The sequence below is a fragment of the Pan troglodytes genome, chromosome 2 (genome assembly GCF_028858775.2).
Source record: "Pan troglodytes isolate AG18354 chromosome 2, NHGRI_mPanTro3-v2.0_pri, whole genome shotgun sequence".
NCBI lineage: Eukaryota > Metazoa > Chordata > Mammalia > Primates > Hominidae > Pan > Pan troglodytes.
Genome location: NC_086015.1, coordinates 180,093,759 through 180,118,257, shown reverse-complemented (window position 1 = coordinate 180,118,257; position 24,499 = coordinate 180,093,759). Strand labels below are relative to the sequence as shown.

The following is a 24,499-nucleotide window of genomic DNA, read 5'->3' as shown; positions in this document are numbered from 1 at the left end:
ATAAATGTGACAAATGCGTTAGGGTTATAGCAACTCTCACTGGCCTTACAAATTTATTTTTACATCCTCTTGCACTTAGCTTGCAAACAGGAAGCAATTCCTTCACTTTAATAAACCAGGTGGATAGTTGCTTGCTGTGGGGCTCAGGAAGACAGTTTATATAAAACCAGAGACAGGTTTGGATTGGACACCCATCAAGCAACAGCATCATGCTTCCGGCATAGGAACTGGTTCCACTGTAGTTTTGGTTTAAAAATATTTGTTTCTTCATTATAAGGGAATTTTCTAGAGTTACATTTTTAAGTATTGGAGTTTCAGCTTGATAAGCTCATAACGAGTAACCCGTCCTTTAGATCTGTGATTCTCACTTTTGGGGGCTTGTCAGATAGTAAGACAGGTTGTAACACGTAGTAGGGCCTGTGAAGTTGTCTGTAGTAGCATAATTCTCTTTTTCAATGTAAATGAATAATAAGGCAATATGGGTACTATATTTCTGATAAAATAACTCGAAGCAATATGAGTACTAGTTGTGGGATACTTAATATTTCTAGTTCAGGTGGTGATGTTGACTTTATTTTTTGAGATAATGGTCTTCCAAACAATGGATATTTTTAATTATGCAGGAGAGAGGGGTGGGGGAGAGAGAGATATTATGTGAGTGAGCATGGTGGGAAGGTCATGCTCACAGATTTGTTTTTTAATTTATTTTCTCCTAATGATAATACACCATAGAAGTCTTTTTCTTTGAGTAGCATTGAGATTAAAAAGGAAAAACAGATTTTCAAGTTAAATATACCTGAGATTATATCAAAGCTGTGTCATTTACTGGCTTTCTGACCTTTGTTAGAAAAACTTCTTGAGTGTCTGTTTACATACCTATAAAATATAAGAAAAATACACTTCTTGAAGGAGAACTGTGAACTTCACATTAAATAATGTATATTTGCTATTTAGCCCCATCTTGCAACAGGCAGGTGATCAGTAAATGTTGGTGAATGAATGAATACAACTGTAACTGAGTTGAGATGCTGCATAGGTTATAGACTGTATGTGTGAACAATATATGGCCATTTGCTGAGCATCTCTTAAGTGTCTCATACTCTGGGCTAAGCACTGGGGCTACCGATGTGTTAAGTCTCAGGCGCTGCCTCAAGGAATTCACAGTCTACTATGGAAGCCAGGCCCCCACACTAAAGGTCATAGGATCATGCAATAGGGACAATGCTGTGGGGCATAACGGGAGTTATGGGAGTGATGGGAGGCCTATGTGGGAGAGCTTCCTGAAGGGAGTGACCTTTGAGCTGTCTAAGGACAGACAACTGTGAATTACTTTCATTATCAAACATGAAAGTGATAAAGAAAGTGGAAGCAAGGGAAGGCTCTTAGGACCCGAACACACATCCAGTTTCCTAGTTTTGGATGGAAGCTTTTTTTTTTTGAGACAGAGTGTCACTCTGTCACCAGGCTGGAGTGCAGTAGCCGCGATCTCGCCTCACTGCAACCTCTGCTTCCTGTGTTCAAGCAATTCTCCTGCCTTAGCCTCCCAAGTAGGTGGGATTACAGGAACCTGCCACTGAGCCTGGCTAATTTTTTTGTATTTTTAGTAGACACGGGGTTTCACCATGTTGGCCAGGCTGGTCTCTAACTCCTGACTTCGTGATTCACCTGCCTCAGCTTCCCAAAGTGTTGGGATTATGGGCGTGAGCCACCGTGCCCGGCTGGAAGTTTTATGGATCAAAACATTTTCCTTTTTCATGGAGTTCCTGAATTCTCCTTACTATCCCTCTGTCAGCACAGGAAGATCCAAGGAGGAGAGGGGAGATTGTAGGGCACACCATTGCAAAACCATGACTCCCAAGCTCTATGTTCTGGATGGCCTCATCAGGAAGGCAGTGTTGTATTGGTGGTTTTCTATGCCTGGGGAAGCCTTGCTGTTGATTTCACAGGAAGTGAAAGCAAGGAAAGGGCAGGGCAAATTGACAGTGGTGACACTCACTGCTTTAGAGGTGAGTGTGATTGGTATATCCTCATGTAGCTACATGGCATTGACAGTCAATGTGCACTATGCTCCTGCAGATCGGTGGGAGAGCATTTGAGATAGCAAGATGGCAGCCACACTGGATAATGAAGGCTCCTCCAGGCTATGTCCTGTATCCCAGTGATTCCTGCCTCTCTCCAAACTGCTCTCTCCCAACAACCCCTGGCAAGGATATATTCTCTGGGAAACCCACTTGCACCAAAAAAATACAATTTTTTCTCTCAACGGAATGCAAATCACTCCTTTGCATTCCTAGGTGGGTGGGATCTCTGAGGCTTCAATTACCAAAGCTATGCAAACAGCCTCTTTTTAAGATTTCCTTAGAGTATGTGCTGCACAGGGAGAAGAAGATACTTTGTGAAAATTGGGCATTAAAATTGCCTGGAAAATACATTTATAATTGCATATAAAACAGAAAAAGCATATGAGCTGTGTGGTTTTATTTTTAATGATCTGTTTTTTAGTAAACATTCCACAAAGATTTCAAGAAATAAAATCCCACAGCCTCATAAATGAATAAAAAAATATGAGACATAATAAAATCAGATGATATAATGCATATGAAAAATGGGACAAGAGGAATATAAATAGAAAATACATATAGTCTTGTAAAACTAACATTGTGCTCTTTTATGAAATAAATATCTCTAGAATATTATAAGCAAACAAGTTTTAAAACTTAGAAATGTAGTCTATTATTTTATCTTAGGTTTCATGTCTAAACATTAACATATTTATATTTCTTTTTGTTTTTATTAATCCAACGAAGCAGCCTTCAGCTAATTCCCACAGCCTAAATGTAGTCGACAGATGCTATCTTTTCATAAAGAAAAAATAAATTTATATTTCATGATGTGGCTATATTATTTTCCATGAGAGGAGTTTTATTGTATTGGATTTTTTTTTATTCCTGTGTAGCACAACAGTCTCAAAATCGATAAAACAGCAGAACAAATAATGAATAATATGTAGAAAAGTAGGTCACTTGGCATTAATTCATAGAGAAAATAGGTCTGCTCAAACACAGGTCTGAGAGGCGTAATTAGTGGTAGTCACTGTGCGAATGCTGGAAGGAGCTGTGACTGATTGCTGTCTTCCTTCTCTTTCCTCTTGCACTTCCTGGACTCTTGTGCCAGCAAACACTGAAAAAGCAAATAAAAGAGTTGTTTCAGCGGTTCTGAGAGACAAGGCCAAATGAAGGTCTGGGGTTAATGGTGACTGAATTTCTGAGTCCCCTCAGACGATGACAAGTACAGCAACAAAGTGTACTTGGAAGCCAGCTCCCTTCCCTGGAGCAGCTTCACTTGGGGAAATGCAATCTAAAATATAAAAATGGGAGGGCCAATCCAACAATCATGGCTTCCACGTTTGTTGGTGACATTTATATACAGTAGCCCCTCCTAATCTGAGGGGGATATAGTCCAAGGCCTCCCCCACTTTCAAGACTCCCTAGTGGATTCCAGGATCCATCCCAGTGGATGCCTGAAACCGTAGAGAGGACCAAACCATATATATGTCACACACACACACACACACACACACGCGTGCGTGCACACACGATGCTTTCCTGGTCTGGTAACCAAGACAGCTACTAAGTGACTAACAGCTGGAGTGTTTACAGTGAATACGCTGGACAAAGGGACTGAGTAGGATGGCATGAGATCTCATCATGTGACTCAGAACAGCACACAATTTAAAGCTTATGAATTGTTTATTTCTTGGATGTTCCATTTAATATTTTCCGACTGGTTGGCCTCAGGTAACTGAAACCACACAAAGGAACACTTTAGAGAAGGGAGCCTCCTGTATCTCAGTAACTGCTACTTGTGGGTCTCATTAGAATACTTCTCCATAAGCTTGCCTGTGGCCTTGAGAGAATCATGCTGGCCATTTATGATAGTGGTGGTGAAGGATTTTTATTTATGGAATTCCTGATATCTAAGTCAGCATATCTAGGACAGAGGTAGCAAACTTGTAGTTCCAAGATATATTTTGTTTAGGTTGCATAATGTTTTTAAAGTTCTTGAATTATCCTTCAATATTTAAAAACCGGGAGATTTCATGTTTAAAAAATCCCCCCAATTTCTGGATTTTCTTAACATCAGAAAATCTGGCAGCGGGCCCATTTTTTTCCAGCTAGAGCTAAGCAGCAATAGTACTTGTTATTTGTTGTTGTTGTTTTGAGATGGAGTTTCGCTCTTGTCACCCAGGCTGGAGTGCATTGGCACGATCTCTGCTCACTGCCACCTCTGCCTCCTGGGTTCAAGCAATTCTTCTGTCTCGGCCTCCCGAATAACTGGGATTATGGGCACCCACTACCACGCCTGGCTAATTTTTATATTTTTTAGTAGAGACAGGGTTCACCATGTTGGCCAGGCTGGTCCTGAACTTCTGACCTAAGGTGATCCACCTGCCTCGGCCTCCCAAAGTGCTGGGATTACAGGCATGAGCCACTGTGCCTGGCGCAATAGTACTTGTTAAATCCCTACCCAGGCGTGTGGTTTCTAGCTTGCTAGAATCTGCCCTGCTCCCTGATATATGACTTCCTACCTGTTTCTTTCCTTTATGTTGTCTACTTTTGTGCTTTTGGACCAATAAGCATCAAAGTGGCTGCATGCTAGAATCACCTGGAGAACTTTTGGGCCTCAGCTGCACTCACCCCCATTACACTTGGTTAAATTGGTCTGGAATGGGGTATTTTAAATAGCATCTATGGTGATTTTAATGTTCAGCCAAAACTGAGAAACTATGGCCCAGGGAGTATAGACAGCAGGCACTGGTCATTTTCTCATGAGTTTCCCAGTTGAGCCATTGCTTGACTTTGTGATCTTCATTAAGGAAATTTAAGTTTCTTTGTTCTCCTGAGGAGAATTGATCCAATGTTTTCTTCCTTTAAATTTCATAGCACTTGGGAATTCATTGGGGCTCATGAAATTCACAGATTGTGTTGGGGGCAGAAGATGAATCAAGGATCTTGCCTTTCAAGAATTTACAAATGCTGAGGATCACAGTTTTAATGTTCGGATTTTCTCCTCTTCTAAAACACAATGTGGAGAGTTGTAGTTTACTACCCTTGAGACCTCTGTCTCTCTCTTTCTCTCTGGTGCTGTGCAAGGTATGGATTTTTTGGCTGAGCAGAAGGGAATGCATCTGTAGAATATGTCACCAGGTCCACCTTTTTAATGCCCATAAAAAGACAGGATGACAATTTAAAGCCTCATCTGTCACAAGCGTTTTCAATCTTGCCGTGATTTATGAAATACTTGTAAATTGCAATCACGCCAGCCCATAACATCCTGGCAGCTGCTTCAAACGCAAAACACTCACCCAAAAATATGGCCTATAGGTGGGATAAGAGTTTCAGAAAGGGAGTGTCATTTAATAGGCAGGTGCTATTATCATGAGCTTACAAGGGAAAGTTTTTTTTAGTAAGAAGTGTTTCTTTTCCACCCACAGGACTGGTTCCCTGCACAAAGCATGGTGAGGGAGAGTTCTGGCTTGTAGTTTTCTGTAGATCCTACGAGTGAGCTAGAGTTCCAGAAGGATGTATTAGAAAAGGCAAGAGGAGAATTGAAGTTCTCATTAGAAATGCACTATCCAAGGTTCTGTTCGCTGAGCTCTACACTTCGCTTGCAGACATCTGTTCCAGTAGCCCTGCGCGAGAAGACAGAAAGCTTTGCACAAGTCAGGATGGGTCAGTTTGACATGTGTGTAATGGATTGACAGGTGTTTAGGATGATAAAATAGTAAAAATGTATGTGTGTGTGTGAGAGAGAGAGAGAGAGAGCGCGAGAGTGCACTAGAGAACGGCTAGGGTTGTGTCCAGTTGATTCTTGTACCAAAACTTTCATGTTAAAACACAGTGACTTCTTTAATAAACCTTGTTGACAGAGAGCCATACTCTTGGACTCTGAGAAGAAACTTAACATTTAAGATTCCTAAAGTGCACTTTGGACATGGATTTGCTATCATCTTAGACTTAGATGTGATCAGATGTACAGAATTTACCTGAGCTGTATTTACAATGGAGTGATCTGTTGTAAGGGGCAGGTGTGTGTGTGTGTGTGTGTGTGTGTGTGTGTGTGTAAAGACCAAAGATCCAGAATTTTAAGACAAGATGTTGCTGCTTATAAGACCTGAATTACAGAAAGAAAGGGGGGAATGCATGAACCAGGGGCCAGGAACTGCCTTGGCCCAGTTTTTTAACACATCAAAATGACAGGTTTTCTTTTACACTCAATCAGCCCTTCAAGCTCGGCCTTGTGGTCAGCTGGGGAGAAGGAGCCTCATGGCACTGAGGTAGGAAAAAGCAGACAAAAAGACACTGAACAGGGGAAGAGAAGGCAAACTTATCATAAGTTGCCAGACTTCCAAAAATCTATTTGAAAGGGGCATATTTAAAAGGAGTACTGATAATATATATTTGAAAGAATGCCAAATATACATTTGAAAAGAGGTCGGATATACATTTGAAAACAAAGGGAGGCACAGCATTTGTTCTGCAGAACAAAAAGGATTATGACATTGAAATTCTATAAAGGGGTCATGATTGTACAAGGAGTAAAATCTGAAAGATATTTTTGGTTAGTTGCCTTTTTAACAAGATACGACGTTCTCTGCATTATGGAAGACCTGATTTCTTCTCATATTCTGTCTTAATCATCTTGGTATTCCCCTTCATGTAGTCTGACCCAGAGTAAGTGCTCAAAGAATACATTTTGAGAAATGATGTTTCACTCATGAGCAGAAAGAACTTAGACTTAATCAAGAGAGCCCTTAATTATTTGATGGAAACCACTGTGGGAGAGCAATTTTGTTTTATCCTCTGACAATGTTGAACTTTATCTGAGCCCTGTGTTTCCAGAAAGCACTGACAGTGAAGATATCCCATCATATGTTTGTGTCCTGAAAATGGCTGTTGTCAAAGAAAAATTGCACTGGATGAAATTAAATAGGCAAGGAAGGCTTTATTCAAGACTATTGCAGCAGGGGTCAAGACTATTGCAATAGGGGAGAGAGATTGAGCTCAACTCTGAATATAACAGAAACAGCTGGGAATCCATAGCCAACAGGCAGGGCGAGAAAGTCCGTGGATGGAAAATTACTAAGAGGAGCTTGATTAGGTATGAAGAGTGGGGAATTCTTGTTGAACTGGTTTGGCAGGATTTTTGCTAGATTGGGCTCAGCAGGCCAAATTTCAGGCATAGTTGAGAAGAGGGTTCAGAGGAGCCTGACTAAAGTTTGGTTGACGACGGAGTCCTTGTCACGGCAAAGAATCATCCTGCCCTTGTCTATTCTTGGGTAAAACCCACCCCAGCCTTCCTCATGGCTCCTGTAAGACTGGCAAATGCTGAACTTGCTTATCTGCCTCCATGAAGCCCTACATTCCTTTCATTGTCTGAGATCTTCCTCATTAATAAGTATTCTCCTTATCCCAACAACCTGAATAAAGTCATCTCCTTGGCTGACTGGTGCAATTTGTCTTTCACAGTTTTGGTGCTGTGTTTCGGGCAGGAGCAGAATCCACACCTTTGGAACCCTGTTCACTCCACCCAGGTAACAAGGCTTCTTGGAGCATTTTGTGCTGTTTCTGACTGGTGTTTGGGTACTCCATAGTGAGTCAGACTCTACCTTCCCCAGAATGAATCCTAAATGATAGCTTTTGTGTATAAAGCTGATGTTTGAGATTTCCAGAGGGTCCCTGGAAAATCACAAAGAATTTGTTTTTTCACCTTGTAAAAAGAGAGGCACTAGAAATAATTAGGTTTATGTGATATGCTACTATTGACGAATTGCTTGGGAATAGTTGTCAAATCAGAAGAGGGGCTTTGCCTTCTCTAGGTTAAGTTTGTAAGAGTAAAATATTAACACAAATAGTTTGGAAATTATATGCTCTCAGAAAAGTTTCTAGAGAACTGTCAATGCCCTTGCTGTCCATGATGTTTCTATTTATTAATATCTGAGTCCTGATACTGCTTTGCTTGATAATAGACAACAACAGTATAGTATTATCATTCATAGATTCAGTTACTTTTTAAATGTTAACTTGGGTACAACTTTACTGCTTTAATTTGAATCTAACATCTTCCAGGCCAGCAGGTTTCAACTGGGAATTTACATCACTTATCCCTGCAGTTTTATAAAAATACAGAGGTTTACCACATACTCAAGACTTGCTGAATCTCTTTACTTGATACTCTTGATATAGCCTTGGTATAGTCTTAGGTGTGCTTTTCATATTTATGGTATGTCATGTCTCTGAATTATTATATGTCAAGATTTTTTTCTCTGTAAAGATTATGTTAAATCTATTTCTTTTTTTTTTTTTTTTTGAGAAGGAGTCTTGCTTTGTCACCCAGGCTGTAGTGCAGTGGTGTGATCTCGGCTCACTGCAACCTCCGACTCCTGGGTTCAAGCAATTCTCCTGCCTCAGCCTCCTGAGTAGCTGGGATTACAGGCACGTGCTACCGTGCCTTGATAATTTTTGTATATTTAGTAGATACGAGGTTTCTCCATATTGGTCAGGCTGGCCTCAAACTCTTGACTTTGTGATCTGCCTTCCTTGGCCTCCCAAGTGCTGGGATTACAGGCATGAGCCGCTGCACCCGGCCATGTTAATCTATTTTTATAAATTAGATGTAATATCCACTTTTCCCTGAAAATTAGGTTAAACATTATGCTTATAGATTTTATTTTATTTTTTGAGACAGAGTCTTGCTCTGTTGCCCAGGCTGGAGTGTAGTGGCGTGATCTCGGCTCACTGCAACCTCTGCTTCCCAGGTTCAAGTGATTCTCCTGCCTCAGGCTCCTGAGTGTCTGGGACTACAAATGCATAGCCCGGCTAATTTTTGTATTTTAGTAGAGATGGAGTTTCACCATGTTGGCCAGGCTGGTCTTAAACTCCTGGCCTCAGCTCGCCTCAAAAGTGCTGGGATTATAGGCGTGAAGCACCGCGGCTGGCCTAAAACATTTTTTAGATTGACTTTGTTTTCTTTTTTCCATGCCTCAGAAGTAACTTACTCCACAGAAGTAACCATGCCACAGAAGTAATTTTTAATTCTTTCATTTTACTTCAATATCTGGCTACAATTCTGAAAACTGACATTTCCAATTTTCCTCCTTCTTGTCTGTCTGACTCAGCATCACTGAGAACTAAAACCTGACTGCCCAGATCCCTGTTGGGAACTGTTGTCTTGCAGAGGGCCCTTTCCCATACTCTCTGAGGAAGCCCTGCCAGTTGAAACCTGTCAGCTTGAAGAACTCACCACAGCAGCCAACCACGCATGTATTACATTTCTCCATGGACAAGCTGCTGACTGGGTCACTAAGGAAGCCTAGTGAAGTGATTGGGTCATGTATGCCCTTTTATGAGGGGTAACTAAAACTGGTGACTAAATAATGTCACCAAAAGCACTGACATCCTAGCTCGAGAGCTTCACAAACCTCAACTAGCTAGTGTTGCTGCAGAACTGAAAGACCTTCCTCCACCAATCTCTTAGAATCCACCAGAGTGGTTATTCTCAGAGTTAAACTCTTCCTGGCTCTTTGCTTTACTACAACTTTTTATATACTTTTTTTTTCATGTTAGGGATCTCTCTTTTAAGATGTCTAATCTCCAGGAGCTGAAAACAACTGACCTTTGATGCCACCTCTCAACAGATGGCTCAGCTGGTTTTATAGGAACAACATCCGTAGGAAGCCTCAAGAGACTATTTCTTAGGCCCTATTTCACCTCGTTCTGGAGGTTATAATTGCCTATGAGTTGTTCAGCGATTAATTATATTCTTTTTGATACTTAATATTTGTTTATGATGAGGATGGATATTAAATGAAAATAAATGAATATAGACATTCCGATTAGGGGAAAAGAATGCAGATTAAGGCTGCATCCCAAATATATATGTATAATGTCATCCAAATATCACTGTGAAATTACATTACTCTCTCTGATGAGACAGAATAATTTTGTTTCCCCGAAATCACAAGATCACTTAAACTACAGGTATTCATACATATATACAATAGGTATATATGTGTATACTAAGTAAGTGTCAAATGACAACTACATTAAGCACTGTGCTTGGTGTTAGTGCGCAACCCGATGGACAGGTTTAATTTCTAGTGGTGAAGACAGATGATAAGCAAGTGATTAGATGGTAAATAGGAGAATTACAAAGGATGATTTTCAGAAGATAAAACCAGGATGATGTGGTGTGATGAAGAATAAGAGGAGTAGTTAGGATGGTCATGGAAGTCTTTGTGGGGAGGTGACACAGGCTGAGGCCAGAAGGTTGCCCATGAGCCAGCCACGCGTGCTAAAGGGAGCCCATGAGGCAGTCACGCATGGTATAGGGGGAGGAGCATTTCTATCTCTTCCTGACCTCTATGCGGCATGCCTGCTGGATTAAACAATGCTTTCCATTGCTTAGCAAGCATTTTTTGTCTGATGTGGCTAGCAGGCTACTCTGAAGTGTACATTTACCTGCCCAAATCTATTTATACTGTTTTAACCCATATCTGTTTATAATGGTTGTGTTATTATAAGTACGCAAACTGATGAAATATGACTTTGGAAAAGGGTCATTTCTGTGAAAATTAAGTTTATTTTAAAAGATTTTTTTTTTTTTTTGGAAACAGGGTCTCACTTTGTTGCCCAGGCTGGAGTGCAGTGACACAAACACAGCTCACTGCAGCCTTCCCCTCTGGGCTCAAGTGGAGCCCCCTGAGTAGCTGGGACTACAGGTGCATGCCACCACACCTGGCTAATTTTTTATATTTTTTATAGAGATGGGGTTTTACCACGTTGCCCAGGCTGGTCTCAAACTCCTGAGCTTAAGCAGTCCAACTGCCTTGGCCTCCCAAAGTTCTGGGATTACAGGTGTGAGTCACTGATAAAAATTAGCTTTAATGCTATGGAAAAAATTTTTGAAAGTCAACTTGCTAAATATTTTCCATCAGACTAGGTGTAGGTAAGACAATTGCCAGAGTTGGAATAAAATTATAAAAGTATAGGAGGATTTTGAACTTAGATTGCTTGATAAGGGTCTCTATGTTTTCTCCCCAGTTAAAGAAATTGAAACTGGAAATGTTTATAGTACATGAAGTGCAGTACCTAAAGATAGACAATGCAAAACTGTATAAAAAGCCCCCTACAGCCCCAAAAGTGAGTGTTGGCCCTTAACAAGTGACTGGTAGAAGAGTATACATTCATGTTTTAGGTTTAAAGAAAATGTGTAATCTATATGCTTATGTGTTTTTTTTTTTTTATGTTTTACCACTTTAACTTTTTTCTTTAACAAAACCCGTGACCCAATTAGGTCAAATAAAGAAGATTTCTATTATATTATTTTCCTCACAAAAATAAGATCATACTATTCATATTGTTTTGCAAACTTTTTCCTATTTACTATACTCTGAACATCTCCCTGTGACAATAAATATGTCTATAATATAGTTTTGGATGCTATTTCATTTCATTATGTGACTGCACCATAATTTTTTTTGCTATTTGTCACGGTCAGATACTTATACGGTTTGAAGTTGTCACTCCAGTGATCATCCTTATATACACATAATTGCACACATCTTTAATAATTTTCTTAGGATAAATTCCTAGAGGGCAAATTCCTGTGTTGAAGGTGGGCACATTTTTAAGGCCTTTGATATTTATGACCAAATTATCCTCCGGTAAGGTGAATTGTCACATGTTTTTTTGCAGTGAATATTTCCAAAATTCTCTGAATGTTTCTGAGACAATTTGATAATCAGACAACAGAGTATGCTATTAAAGATTATGTGCAAAGAGAGGGCTACTGAATTCAGGCCACTGGAAGGACAGAATGAAACAATAAAACAGCATAGCCTCTAATACATACACAGTAAAGTCACCGTCATCTGGTGAAAAGCTTGTTTTTGCCAGTTAAAGCATTTATTTTGAGTGAAAAATAAAAAGGAATAGAATCTCTGAGCCATTTTCTCATAGTGTTCTGTTACTCTTTCTTGTGAGAGTATTTTTTGGCCACCTGCACCTTTAAATTTAAAGGCTGCCCATCAGAGAATGGGCAGCAACCTTGCTTGAAGGAGCAGTCTTCTTTGTCAGCACACCCTGGCTCTCTTTTTGATGATGTCTGTATACGATTTGTAACTTTCTTTTCTTTAATTTACTATATAGTCACTTTAAATGCCATTCTTTGAAAAGTCTGTTAGAGAAAAATAATTGCATTAGTTACAAACACCTAGACACAGCACAAGCCCAGAATGATACAGCAGTCAGATTTCACACCTTTCCCTTACATGGCTGTCCCTGGATGTCTTTTGAGCTGATAATTAGGTTTCCAGGGCTTTCTTTCTCATTAATGGCCCTGGTACTGTCAAAACCCCCATTGAGAGTGAGATTTATTTAAGGTAGAAATTAAATTCCAATATATAGAGAAGAGCCAGGAATTCCCACCACATCATCCAGTGATAATGGCGTCTTTTGCAACTCTGTGCCCTGAAACGATTCAATAAGAACCTCTTTATTGTTCCAAACTCAACTAATGACTTTCAGATTTAAAATTCTCTATGTCAGTTGTAATTAAGTTATTATTTACTTACTCCATAGCTTTGGATATCAATGCTGGGCCATTTTCTGGAGCAGAATCTCTTAAGCACTGTGGAAAGGGAGGATCCTGCCACTTCTGAGGACACGCTCCTCTAGTGTCGGGAAGAGGACCCAGAGATGGAGTCCTGAGCTTAATGGGCTGTAGGCAAGTGGAGAGGGGGCATTAGGTTCTGTGGAAGCACATAGGAGTGACCTAATTTCAGGGCATCAGAGTAGGCTCTACAGAGGAGGTGACCCTTGTCCCCAGCCATGAAAAATGAGTAAGAATGATCTAGGCAGAGAATGTGGGCAGAAAGAGCCTGAGAGAGAGAGGAGGGCTGGGTGTTTTGGAGGAACTGCCGTAGGGATGACCAGGGAGAAGGGTTGTTTAAGGAGACAAAGCAAGTGGCTATTTGTGAAATGATCTGTGGAGATCACACAGGATTCTCTCTCCAGGATTCTCTTTTGCCATTACCAGCTCCACCATCAACTGCCATTAGCTTCATCAAATAGTCACTTTAGAAATGGTAGAGTCTTTCTTGTTTTCAAGGATCCTTGTGAAATGGAGAGCAATACTGGGAGGAATGAAGGAGAAGAGAAGTATTGTTGAATTTCCCGTGGGGACCCAAATTCTGTTGTAGTTGCTATACACATACAATCCCATTTAATTCTCACAACAACTAATTCTAGTCTTGCATATCACCATCATTTATTGGATAAGGAAACAGAAGCTTATTTGCTGAGCCATTGTCAGAGGTCATATGCCTGGCAAATCATCTAAGGACAGCACTTTCAAATTTTACAGCAAAGGCATTAACAGGGATGAGAGACTACCTTGATATGTGGGGTATGGGTAGAAAGTAGGGTCTTGGAGATTGGCTAATGACAGTGCTGGTGGAAATGGAGTATCAGGTAAAGAGGAGAGAAGTAGAAGAAAGCCAAAAGAACTTCTCACAAATTTCCCAAGTGCATTTGCTCATCTACCTCTTATTCATTTATAAACATTGATTGAACATCTTCTATGAGACAGGTGATGAGCCAGGTGTTGGAAAGACAAGGGCAAGCTGTGGCAGGATTGTTACTCTTGGAGAATTCAGTCTTGTGAAGATAGGAAGAGAAGTGCCTTACAATTCACTGTGGAAATGCTAAAAAGGAGGTCCACCAACTCCTTTCATGTTTATGGAAGTCATAACTACTTGAAAGAGTCAGGAAATAACACTGAGATGGGTCTCAAAGAATTATGAGATTTTTTTGCGGGGAGGGGAAACAGGGAAAGGCACTCGAGGCAGAAGTGGCAAGGGTGAAGGCATCCATTTGCAAAGGGAAACGTTGTATATGCAGAATGGTGCATTCAGTGTGACCAAGAGGGAGCAGGGAAATGGAATAGGAAATAAAACTGGGGATCAAGGCTGGGGCCAGGTTGTGAAGGGCTTCAGGAGTCACTCCAAGGAGTGAACTTGATCCTGTAAGGTTTTTAAGAAGTGAGTGAGAATGATAGTAACCCTAGTAGCAGTTTGGAGGACATACCTAAGGAGGGAAGAGGCCGTTGCCATGGCCATGGAGTGCAGTTGAGGGTATGAGTATGCAATTTTAAATAATCCTTTGTATTTCTTTAGATTTCTAAAAATCATAAAAGCAGTTCATGCTCATTATAGAACATTCAAATGAATACGTGGACATGCACATAATATAAAAAGGGGAAAGTTCACCTCTTCCATAAAAATAACCTCAGCTTACTGACATAAACCCTTTCCAGACAGTTTGCTCTTCCTACACACACACACACACAAACACACACACACAAACACACACACACTCATATATGCATATCCCCACACCCACTTATTTGTGCAAGCTGGATGTTGATCCTATCTTCCTAGGGCTCACAGGTGTCTACTGAGCTCTCAGCCGTATGAGTCTGATGATCAGGACAGTGACGTGGGATGGAGATATGGATCTGGGAGCCATCCCTATTTAAAATATAGAAAGTAAATGTGATACACAGGGGGAATTCATAGTGTGGGAAGGGCGGAGGGCCAAAGATAGAGAATTGAGAAATATTACATTTAAGGGGTTGGCAAGGAAAGATAGGAGCATAGAGAAAGAGAGAGACTGGAGAGTAGGAGGAACATCAGGAAAGTATGATATTATCAATGTTCAAAGAAAAGGAGTTTTAAAGAGGGCGCATGTGCTCATTAGTGTTAACTACTGCTGAGAGGTCAAGCCAGTGAAGGACTAAAGACTGTCCATTGGATTTCACAACAAAGAATTTCTGAACTCTGTCTTAATTTTAGCCCTTACCATCACTAACCTGGATGTCTACAGTAGCCTCTTAGCTGGGCTGCTGGCCTCTGATTGATTCTTCACATTGCTGCCAAAATGACCTTTCTAAAATGAAACCCTGTCAGTCCTCTTCTAAAAATACCACGATAGTCTCCCACTGCTACAAGATGAGGCCTAAACCTCTTTAGAATGGCACGAACATCTTAGTTCTCATCTTCTCCACTCTCCACTACTTCCAACACACTTTAAGCTTCAGTAGTGCTGAATAGTTTATACTTCTCTGAAAACATTGTGAGTTTTCATTCCTCTGTCTTCACAATATTATGTCTGCCAGGAATGCCCTTTCTCCTTTATCTGCCTAGCAAACTCCTGTTCTGTTTTCGAAACCTGACTCAGACATCACCTCCTCTGGGAAGCTATCTTTAACTCTCCTAGCCTGACCTCGTCCTCCAACTTTCCTTCCTTTTGTTGCATATTTCACACAGTATTATGAATTTTGACTATATTTCTGTCTCATTTACTGAATTGTAGGTTCCCTGAAGGCAAGATATGTATCTTTTTAAAACTTTTACTTTAGGTTCAGAGGTACATGTGTAGATTTGTTTTATAGGTAAACTCATGTCACAGGGGTTTGTTGTACAGATTATCTTGTCACCTAGGTACTAAGCCTAGTACCCAATAGTTATTTTTTCTGATTCTCTCCCTCCTCCCACCCTCCACCATCTAGAAGACCCCAGTGTCTGTCGTTCCCTTCTGCGTGTCCATGCTTTATCATTCAGCTCCCACTTATAAGCGAGAACATGTGGTATTTGGTTTTCTGTTCCTGTGTTAGTTTGTTAAGGATGATGCCCTCCAGCTCCATCCATGTTCCTGCAAAGGACATAATCTCATTTTTTTATGGGTATGTAGTAGTTCATCATGTATATGTACCACATTTTCTTTATCCAATTTGTCATCGATGGGCGTTCAGATTGATTTCTTGTCTTTTTGTGTGCGTGTGTGAATAGTGTTGCAATGAACATACGTGTGCATGTGTCTTTATGGTAGAAAGATTTATATTCCTTTGGGTATATACATAGTAATGAGATTGCTGGGTCAAATGAACCTCTTTCTTATACCATATACAAAAATCAACTCAAGATGGATAAAAGATTTAAATGTAAAACCTAAAACTATAAAAACCCTGGAAGACAACCTAGGCAGTGCCATTCTGGATACAGGAACTGGAAAGGATTTCATAACAAAGATGTTAAAAGCAATCACAACAAAAGCAAAAATTGACAAATGGGATCTAATTAAACTTAAGAGCTTCTACACAGCAAAAGAAACTATCAACAGAGTGAACAGACAACCTACAGAATGGGAGAAAATATTTGCAAACTATGCATCAGACAAATGTTTAATATCCAGCATCTATAAAGAACTTTAACAAATTTACAACAAAAAACCAAAAAAAAACCTATTAAAAAGTGGGCAAAAGACATGAACAGACATTTTTCAAAAGAAATATACATGTGGTCAAAAAGCATTTGAAGAAAATCTCAATATCAATAATCATTAGAGAAATGCAAATCAAAAATACAATGAGATACCATCTCACACCAGTGGGAATGGCTACTATGGAAAAGTAAAAAACTAATAGATGCTGGCAAGGTGGTGGAGAAGAACACTTACACACTGTTGGTGAGAGTGTAGATTTGTTCAACCATTGTGGAAAGCAGTTTGGCGATTCCTAAAAGAGCTAAAAAAGGGAAATGTATCTTATTCTTGTCTGTGTCTTCAACAGTTGGCATAGTACTTGGTGCATAGCACGTTGCTCGAGAATTGTTTTGAGGGAATTTATCCGCAAACAATTATTAGATAGTATATTTTATTTATTTTTTTAGAAACAGGGTCTGTCTGTCTCCCAGGCTACAATGCAGTGGTGAAATCATGGCTCACTGCTGCCTTGAACTCCTGGGCTCAAGTGATCCTCTTACCTCAGCCTCCTAGCTGGGACTGCTGGTGTGTACCACCACACCTGGTTAAACTTTAAAATTTTGTAGAGGCAGGGTCTTGCTATGTTGACAAGGCTGGTCTTGAACTCCTGGCCTCAAGTGATCCTTCTGCCTTGGCTTCCTAAAGTGCTGGGATTAGAGTCATGAACCGCCGTGCCTGGCCAGTATCTTTAAAAGTAGAGTTATTTATTTTTATGATTTTTCAGATGAGGAATTTGAGGCCAAGATTTATAATTCATACAAAATAAAAACTAGAGGGAAGCTTAAAGATCATTTAGTTGAGACCTGTCATTTTGCAAATTAATAAACTCAAGTTCAGAGGGCGACTTGTCCCAGATCAGTCAGGGAGCCGGAGACCCAGCTGCAGATCAGAATCCGGTCTTCTGGTTCTCACTAGGTTGCTTTTCAAACAGCCACTTGCCTGGTTGTCAGGTGGCATGGCCACCAGTTATATCCCTTTTCTTCTGAAAAGCCAGGCTGACAGCGTTGATAAATTAGTAGTTGATTCTGATACTGATGGAAAACAGGTTCTGTAAGCTTATTTTTATTATGATATAGAGGAGCTGTAGTTCGTTGGGAAACAAATCCCTTCAATAACTTGGCTGGGAAAAGGGCCTTTTTGCCTTTTCTCCCATTCCTCTTCCTGCTGTGTGGAATGCTTTTGTAATGGTTGGAACTCTGCCAAACATCTTGGACTATGAGGTAACCTTGAAAACTGAAGCCATTTGCCAAGTTTTTGGAACAGAGTTTAGCCTACATCTCTGATGTCACTGGGAAGAGTCGATACAAAATCTGCACTGTTTCCATCTGGACTTCTTTTGTTTGAGAGTGTCATATAATAAATTTTCAATTTGCTTGAGCAACTATTATTTGGCTTTTATTTTTCCATGCAATTGACTCTATCCTAACAGAAACATTCATACTTCTATTTTTATTTTCTCAGAGCAGTCTCAACAATGCTACCTGCTTTTATTTTCATTTGAATTATATACCTGATGTAGATTCTATTTTAAACATTTGCATTTCACTTAGCTCTGACAGGCAATCCGTCACTTTGCTGGGTTCAAGCCAATCTCCTCAAAAAACAAAAAACAAAACAAAACATTAGAAAGCAAGTTTTTTCAGCAACTTAATTCCTGAGGCTCTGACACATTAACTCCACTGACAGAATAAACTGTTACACATTTAAGCACCTTTTTACCTTAAGGGAATTTCATTAGACATGGAACCTCTAACACGTTCAAGAAGGGGCCAGGGAGAATCCTTCTGACATCCTTTCTCAATTTTAAGAAAAGAAAGAATATAGAAACCACAAACCTATGTGATGAAAGGAAAGTGTCATTAGGGCTAAGGATGAATCTCCCAGAGACACTTTTCTTTTCTTGACATAGATGTAGGTTATTTCCATTACTACCTTTACTTAGTGTAAAATGTCCATTATTGTAACATGTGAGAGTCCTCATCGTTGCATTGGCCACCAGGCATAAGGATCCATAGAATACTGTAGCCATCTTTGGTTGTTTTCTTATGGACTGGGTTCTGAGACACATCCTCCTCTCTTGCTTCTAACAAGCTTTCTTTTGTAAGGCAATGTGGTTTCTGTCATAAAATATAAACTTAATTAAGCTCTGTTAGGTGCTGCATTCCTTGTGGAAAAGGGAAAATGGATGAAGTATAATAAAGAAGAATTGGCCTAGGCAAACATTTGTGCTATTTTTCACTGGCATTTCTGGAAATTAAGCTATTAAATCAGGAGAGCAGGTCAGGCTGGTTTGATATTTATTTTTCATTCCTTGACTGCAAAATAACAGGCTTAACTTATAATGACATAAAATCAACACCTACTGTGTTCCATTCATTAATTCTGGCATTCTATCAAAAACATCTCCCAGGTTCGTCTAATATGAGGTTTTTTTTCCTTCATAAAAGCCTGAAGCATATTAGTCATAATGCCATTATATTCTAGAAGCTTTAAAACAATTTCTATAATTCCTCTCATGCTCTGCCTAGGACTTTCTAGTAAGATAACAAAGCTGAGTATATTAGAAAGTTCTGTGTCTTATAAAAATGTCTTGGCATTTTTTTCCCCAAAACTCTGGTGGTCTTTTACCAGTTCTCAGTATTTTTAGAACATTGTAAACAGTTTACTAAAGGCATAAACTATCTAAATGCTCTGAGACATAATTAATTCAGATCTTATTTATTTCAGCTTAAACTTTGTAAGAGCTTGTTTCAAAATCATGTTTTCCAAAGTTTTCATTATTTTCCAGTTGGGTAATTTGGTTTTCTTTGCCATTTAAAACATTTATGTGTATTAGATTTGTCTTGTTCTCAAAATATTTTCTGTCTTAGAGGATGGAGATATTTCAACTTTTTCTCTTTTCCTTAATTTTATGCAAAGCTTCCTTCCATTTCCTTTACTTAAATCATACAACCATCTTAAGAAAAACAGTACAGATTATTGGTCTATTTATTTTGACACTGAAATGGGAATTGTACACAGTTGCCTAACAGCCCATCTTTTTTCTAGATTGAAAGCTTTCTGACATTGGAGATGTGTTTATGTCTCTGAACCCATTTCCTGCATCCAGCCAATGCTCCATTTGTTAAATGGAGTTGAAAACAACGGAACCAGAAAACAGAACTTCTTAACTTGTGCTCGCCAAGATCGTGTTTACATAAAACTAGTTTGACCTAATGATTAAAAAAAAATTTCCTTCACTAAAGCCAGACATTTTGCGGTTATACAAATACAATATTATGAGTTTATTTGACTCCCTGCTCTTGAGTTTTTCATATGAAGAGGTTCAAACCAGTGAAAGAAGCCTCTTCTCAGGTATTTGGTCAGCCACTCAACACTCTACTTTACAAATGTCTCCCTGTCTTGATTGTGAAGTCCCTGTGACCAGGGAAGGTCATGTTTATCTCTGTAGCCCCTGTGTCCCATGCAGAGTACATCTGAGCAACAAACATTTGTTGAATAATAAGTGACCAACAAATATAGATTAAAGTGACAAATGGAACTAACAAATGGAACTAACAAATAGATGCTATGTTATTGGGGAAGTATAAGACTAATTACCAAATTTATTTTTGACTTTTTAAAAAGGCATTCTTTTTTCTTGTTGTCTTGATATTTTATATATTACCTTTCCTCAGTACTTTGTGTATTTTTTTTTCAATATAAGGAAGAATAGAATACTACGGACCAAAGCCTGAGGGGGAGAGAAGTAATGGGAGAAGAAGCAACCTTCTAAAAGTGGGTGATAGGCAAACAGAGGGTGGTCTCTATGTTTTCTCCGCAAGAGTGTTTCAGATGAACTCAGACTACTGATATCCTAGAAAAGACTGACTACAAAAGGCTTGGAAATAGAAGGATCTGGGTGGCCAGAGGCCATGTGAACTTTGGCTCCTGCCTGGGACCAAGGTGCCAGGAGGGAGCTCTCTCTGGCTCTAAATACTCTCAGAGTAGGGTTACCTGACAGGGAAGATGAACCCTATTCTCTATTTCTGTCAGAATGACTGGTGTAGCTGTATATGTTTGTTAGGTGGTGCCTATCTTAGAGTTCATAGGTGGAATTTTTTGAGGTAAGGATACTAAATAGATATTTAATTGAAGCTACTTTGAAATAATTATGAAATACTTTTTTTGTTTTTGAGACAGAGTCTTGCACCAGCACCCAGGCTGGAGTGCAGTGGCACGATCTTGGCTCACTGGAAACTCCGCCTCCTGGATTCACGCCATTCTCCTGCCTCAGCCTCCAGAGTAGCTGGGACTACAGGTGTATGCCACCACACCTGGCTAATTTTTTTTTGTATTTTTAGTAGAGATGGGGTTGAAATACATTTTTAAGAACAGAAATTCACTGACTGTAACAATACCCCCCAAACATTTTAACTTATAATTTACAATTAAATTATAACTTAAAAGCACCCGGGGATGAAACTATTTTCTATGTAACTGATGGCACTCAATAAGCCATGATGTTACGGGCTTGGACTTCTCTACCTCCTTTGGGAAAGTGAAGGTGTCCTGTTGCTGTTAAGTTCAATGAGAAGTGAGCAGGTGTGATATTTGGCCATTTTCACCTCTGAAGGCTCCCGGAGACCTCTGGGCTGACCTGGTAACCTGAGGCACTGTTTGCAAAGCTGACCACAACAGTTTCTCCTCTCCCTATGTGTATGTGCTTTGTTGATGTGACTTGATGCTGCTCTCATTGAGAGATGCAGTCTCACTCCCCACCCCTGAGTCTGGGCTGGCCTTGGGACTCTGATCAGTAGAAAGTGGTATCATGAGAATTCCAAACATAGGCCTTAAAGCTCCAGTCCTCACTCCCTTAGAATCCTTCCCTGTAATTGCCATATGGTGAAATGTGATGTAACGTACAAGAAGATGAGAGGTCATATAAAGCAGAGATAGTCAATCCAGCTAAGTCTCACAGATCCATTAGCCAACAGCCAGCACCAGCTTCCAGCCATGTAGAGGAGCCCAGTTTAGACCACCTGGCACCACCTTGGTCAGATATCTTCAGCTGCAGGAATGGCCCAGGCAAAACCAACAGAAGAGCTGCCCAGCTGAACCCAGGCCAAATTGCTGTTTCACAGAATCACGAGCACACACACTCCTTGTTTTAAGCCAGTAACCTTTAGGGTGATTTGTTACATGGCAGTGGGTAACTATACCTTAGGAAAGGACCCTTTCCTGCATTTGAACAATTCAGGGTATCCCTTCGGACTGCCTCTTAGCACTCTGCCAACCCTGCTTGTCCCCACTCCTGTGACACTCCCTTTGATTTACACTTGCTTTGTGGCTCTCTGCCTCTGGCCTCTTTAGACTTGTGGCTTGGTTTGGAGAGTCTGTTTTGATTCATGACTCCAGCCTCATCCTGGGATGCTGGGTCTTTTGGTTTTCCTTTGGCCCCATACTTTTTAGCCTGAAGGCCAAGCCAGCTATACTGTGGTTATCAGGAGCCTGGCCCTGTGGTGTCGTCCAGGGACACTGATTGATCAGGAGGGGACTTCAGAGGCAACAGTTCTTGAGTAAAGTCTGGCCTGCAGAGTCACGGAGCCTCAGTGAGAACTGTCCTTGGGTTTACCATAGCCTATTTGTACCCAGATCATACTCATGCTCACTGTTTTAGTGATTGTTCATAAGAGGCAAATCTAATTACATTCCCAATCTCCTTAAATTACCCCACTGCTCTTAAGCCCAGATTCTTTTCTCCTGGCTCACAAAGCCCTGCATGTTTGTTTTCCACCTGATTCAATCATCTCCTCTCTCACCACTGATGTCCCCATGTGCTCTGTGCTTCAGAGTGGACTCATTTCATATTCTTGAATGTGTCTTTCTAATTACCCCTGCCTTTGTTTCTGTCTCTGTGTGGAAAATCCTTCCTCTCTTTTCTTATTCTTCCCTTTCTCTGTTTGAAATTTACTTTTTATTTTGTCACATTATGACATAAATTTAGAGGGTCAAATAGTTCTTTAATAAGTTTTATAAAAATCAGTGATCTTCTACCCACTTCATCCGTTCCCTGCCCCCAGAGCTAACTGTCTTAAACTCTTTTGGCTATTTCTTTTGGTATTGGCAGCTGTATCTCTAAATGACATGATTACGTTTTTACTACTTGTTCTTTTTTCAATGTTAGGCATCATCTATTGACTTCCCACTAAGGAAGAGGAAATTTGAGTTTCCTTCTCCCCTTCTTACCTACATATGTAAATATATACACATGAACACATATCTTTCTAATATAGTAATATTATAAATTTGGAATTATTCACAGTTGAGTCATGTGGTAGGCTGGGATAACTTTATCTTCTTTGCATAAATCCTCTGATTTGCTTAATAATTATCTTGTTTGTTTTCTTGTTTAATTCTCTTTCTTTGTTCACTGACTTATTCCCAAACTCTGCTTCAGAAGTGTGAGTATCTCTTCAGTGCATTCGAACTCTTAGGATTTTTTTTTCTCTCAAAGTCCCATGGAAATTATGTCCTTCAGTTCTTAAGAATATTTTTTGAGTTATTTACTGGATAATTCCCTCTCTTCTTTTTCTCTTTCTGAAATGTTTATTAGTTGGATGTTGGACTTTTGAATTGATTTTCTAATTGTAAAAAGTCGATTTATCTCCTATTTTCTAACCCTTCATGTGTTTGTTATGCTTTCTAAAGACATCCTTAGGTGTAGTTTCTTACATTTCCATAGTTTTAAAAAAGAGATTTCTACTATCATTTTAAATTTCTATTATAAGAATGTTAAAATTGTTGCTCTGTAAATATTTCACGTTTTTCTTTTTTTGGAGATGGAGTCTTGCTCTGTCACCCAGGCTGGAGTGCAGTGGCTAGATCTCGGCTCACTGTAAACTCCGCTTCCCAGGTTCATGCGATGCTCCTGCCTCAGCCTCCCGAGTAGCTGGGATTACAGGCATCTGCCATCACACCTGGCTACTTTTGTATTTTTAGTAGAGATGGAGTTTCATCACATTGACCAGGCTGGTCTCGAGCTCCTGACCTCAAGTGATCCGCCAGTCTCAGCCTCCCAAAGTGCTGGGATTATAGGCATGAGCCACTGCACCTGGCAATATTTCATGTTTTATGGACACAAAATTCCTTCAGTATTCAACAAACACTTAATTATTTAATGTTTATTAGAGATGGGGTTTTGCTATGTTGACCAGACTGGACTACAGGCATGTGCCACTGTGCCCGACAACAAATATTTATTTAGAGTCTATGTTGTGGGTTGGATTGTGTCCCCTTCCACAAATTCATATGTTGAAGTCCTAACCCCCATATTTCAGATGTGATCTTATTCGGAAATAGTGTCTTTATAGAGCGAATCAGGTTAAAAAAAGATTGTTAGGATTAATTCTAATCCAATATGACTGGCATACTTAATAAAAAGGAGAAATTTAGACACACAGACAGACACAGAGGGAAGATGAGGTGAAGACACAGAGGAGAACACTGGTAAGATGAAGATGGAGGTTGGAATGATGCCTCTACAAGCCAAGGAGCACCAAAGATTGCCAGAAAACCCCCAGAAGATAGGAGAGAGATGAAAAAGATTCTCCTGCACAACCTCCTCAGGAACAAATCCTTCCAACACCTTGATTGCAAACTTCCAGCCTTTAGATCTATGAGACAAGAAATATAATGTTTGGCCACCTTATTTTTGGTACTTTATTACAGCAGCCCTAGGAAACTAATATAGCCTACTATTTATTAGGCTATGTTCAGGTGCTTGGAATACATCATTCAACAAAATACAGTTTTTAGCCTCATTCTAGTGGAGAGTAATGGACCAGGAGCCAAAATACCTGTTAGAATGTAATATATATTGTGGATGAAAGGAAGAGTATAGTAGAGAAAGGGGGATTAGAAGTGTGTGTGTGTGCGTGTGTGTGTGTGTGTGGTGGGTGAGGGTGGGGGTACACTGAAGGTAAGCATCATTGAGAAAGTAACACTTGACCAAAGGCAAAGATAATGAAGGAGTTATCCAAAGGTTGTCTGTGGGAACAGTGTTCCAGGAAGGGGAATAGTGTCTTGGTAAAGGGAACAGCTAAAGTCAAGTCCCTAAGGCAGTGTGCCTCGTGTGT

General features: G+C 39.9%; 1 long non-coding RNA gene across 2 annotated transcripts in view; it reads left to right on the top strand.

The window, feature by feature from the left end:
• The first annotated feature begins 7,062 nt into the window (after positions 1-7,062).
• Positions 7,063-24,499, top strand: part of LOC134809532 (uncharacterized) — a 63,562-nt gene continuing 46,125 nt past the window's right edge. For both annotated transcript variants that reach the window (XR_010155465.1, XR_010155464.1), the window contains exons 1-2: positions 7,063-7,372; positions 7,530-7,594. This is a non-coding gene — a long non-coding RNA (uncharacterized LOC134809532). The remainder of the gene's footprint in view (positions 7,373-7,529; positions 7,595-24,499) is intronic.